The sequence below is a fragment of the Herpailurus yagouaroundi genome, unplaced genomic scaffold, assembly GCF_014898765.1.
Source record: "Herpailurus yagouaroundi ecotype Mexico unplaced genomic scaffold, PumYag 355, whole genome shotgun sequence".
NCBI lineage: Eukaryota > Metazoa > Chordata > Mammalia > Carnivora > Felidae > Herpailurus > Herpailurus yagouaroundi.
The window spans coordinates 1100113-1103401 of NW_024412572.1; positions in this window are offsets into that span (position 1 = coordinate 1100113).

Sequence of the window (3289 nt, forward strand, 5' to 3'; positions counted from 1 at the left end):
TCATCCCAACAACTGCGCTCCTTCATGCCCATCACACATTTAGCCCCTCCCCCCCCCCCCACCTGCCCCCATCCAGCAACCCTCAGTTTGTTCTCTGCATTTAAAAGTCTCTTATGGCTTGCCTCCCTCTATGTTTTTCTCTTGTTTTATTTTCAAAGAAAAAAAAATGGAAGGAAAACTTCCAAATTCACCTTATGAGACCAGCATTACCCTGATTCCAAAACCAGGCAAAGACTCCACTAAAAAGGAGAATTACAGACCAATTTCCCTGTTGAACATGGATGCAAAAATTTTCCACAAGATACTAGCAAGTCAAATCCAACAAGAATTATTAACCACGGTCAAGTGGGATTTATTCCTGAGCTGCAGGGGTGGCTCAATATTTGCAAATCAATCAATGTGATGCACTACATTAATAAAAGAAAGGATAAGCACCACATCATCCTCTCAATACATGCAGAAAAAGCATTTGTCAAAATATAGCATCCTTTCTTGGTAAAAATCCTCAAGAAAGTAGGGATAGAATGAACATAGCTCAACATCATAAAGGCCATATATGAAAGACCCACCGCTAATATCATCCTCAATGGGGAAACACTGAGAGCTTTCCCCCTAAGGTAAGAAACACTACAGGGATGTTCACTCTCACCACGGTTGTTCAACATAGTACTGGAAGTCCTAGCCTCAGCAATCAGACAACGAAACAAAATAAAACACATACGAATCAGCAAGGAACAAATCAAACTTTCACTCTTCGTAGATGACATGATACTCTATGTGGAAAACACAAAAGACTCCAACCAAAAAACTGCTAGAACTGTTACATGAGTTCAACACAGTTGCAGGATAGAAAATGAATGTACAGAAATCGGTCGCATGTCTATACACCAATAATGAAGGGGCAGAAAGTGAAATCAAGGAATCAATTCCATTTGCAATTGCACAACAAACCATAAGATAACTAGGAATAAATCTAACCAAAGAGGTAAAAGATCTGTACGTTGAAACGATAGAACGCTTATGAAAGAGATCGAAGACACACAAAAAAGGAAAAACATTCCATGCTCATGGATTAGAAAAATAAATATCGTTAAGATACTACCCAAAGCAGTCTATGCATTTAATGCAATCCCTATCAAAATGTCACCAACATTCTACACAGAGCTAGAATGAATAATTCTAACATTTGTATGGGACCAAGAAAGTCCTTGAATAGCCAAAGTAAGGTTTAAATGAAAAACAAAACTGGAGGCATCACAATTCCAGACTGTAAGCTGTATTACAAAGCTGTAGTCATCAAAACAGTATGGTCCTGGCACAAGAACAGACACATAGGTCAATGGAACAGACTAGAGAACACAGAAATGGACTCACAAACATATAGCCAACTAATCTTTGACAAAGCAAAAAAAATATCTAATGGAAAAAAGACGGTCTTTGCAGCACATTCTGTGTTCTGAAAACTGAATGGCGACATGCAGAAGAATGAACCTGGACCATTTTTTACACCATACACAAAAATAAATTCAAAATGGATGAAACCACCAAAATCCTATAGGAGAAAATAGGCAACAACCTCTTTGAGCTCAGCCACAGCAACTTTTTATAGACATGTCTCCGGAGGCAAGAGAAACAAAAGCAAACATGAACTATTGGGACCTCATCAAGATGAAAAGCTTCTGTGCAGTGAAGGAAACAGTCAGCAAAACTAAAAGGCAACTGACAGAATGGGAGAAGATATTTGCAAATGACATATCTGCTAAAGGCTTAATCTCCAAATCTATAAAGAACTTACCAAACTCAACACCCAAAAACCAAAAAATTCAGTGAAGAAATGGGAAGAAGACATGAATAGACACTTTTCCAAAGAAGACAGTAAGATGGCAAACAGACACATGAAAAGATGCTAAACATCACTCATCATCAGGGAAATACAAATCAAAGCCACAATGAGACGCCACCTCAAACCTGTCAGAATGGCCAAAAATTAACAACAGATGTTGGCGAGGATGCGGAGAAAGGGGAACACTTTTCCACTGTTGGTGGGAATGCAAACTGGTGCAGCCATTCTGGAAAGCAGTGTGAAGGTTCCTCAAAAAATTGAAAATAGAACTACCCTATGAACCAGCAATTGCTCTACTAGGTATTTATCCCAATGTTACAAAAATGCTGATTTGAAGGGGAACATGCACCCCAACCTTAACAGCAGTGCTATCAACAATAGCTAAATTATGGAAAGAGCCCAAATGTCTATCCACTGATGAATGGATAAAGAAGATGTGGTATATATGTACAATGGAATATTATTCAGCCATCAAAAAGAATAAAATCTTGCCATTTGCAACAATGTGGATGGAACTAGAGTGTATTATAATAAGCTAAATAAGTCAGTCAGAGAAAGACAAATAGGATATGATTTCCCTTATATGTGGAATTTAAGAGGCAAAACAGACGAACATAGGAGAAGGGAAGGATTTACTTCTTTTTTTTTTTTTTTTTTTTAGATTTATTTATTTTTGTTAGAGAGAGACAGAGCACAAGTGGGGTTGGGGAAGAGAGACAAGGAGACACAGAATCCGAAGCAGGCTCCAGGCTCTGAGCTGTCAGCACAGAGCCCGATGCAGGGCTCAAACTCACAAACCGCAAGATCATGACCCGAGCCGAAGTCGACGCTCAACCGACTGAGCCACCCAGGCGCCCCAGGATTTACTTCTTTTTTAAGGCTGCATTCCATTGTGCGTATATATCACACTTTCTTTAGCCATTCATCCATTGATGAACACCTGGGTTCTTTCCATATATTGACTATTGTGAATAATGCTGCTACGAGTGTGGGGGTGCAGATATCTTTAAGATCCCGATTTCAATTCTTTGGGATACACACCCCGAAGTGGGTTGCAGGAGCACATGGTAGTTTTGTTGTTAGTGTTTTTAGGAACCTCCATACTTTTTTCCATGAGGGCTATACCGATTTACATTCCCACCAAAAGCGTACGAGTGTTCCAATTTCTCCAAACTTGTCTTCTTAATATCTATCCTAATGGGTGCAAGAAGCAGGAGGGGAAGTTTAGGATACATCTCTGCAAACTAGGAGTTAGCCCTTGCCCAGACCACTTCTATGTGCATTGCCATCTACCACCATCAAGTTTTAGTCACTTGAGTCTGTGGCGTCTGGGAGTCAACAAGTCACTGAGCAAGTCGTTGAGTGAACCCTTAGATGATCTCAGACTGAACTTGTTATGTGGGATAAATTGGATTTTTAGAGGAATGATTTTTTTAAATGTGTGTT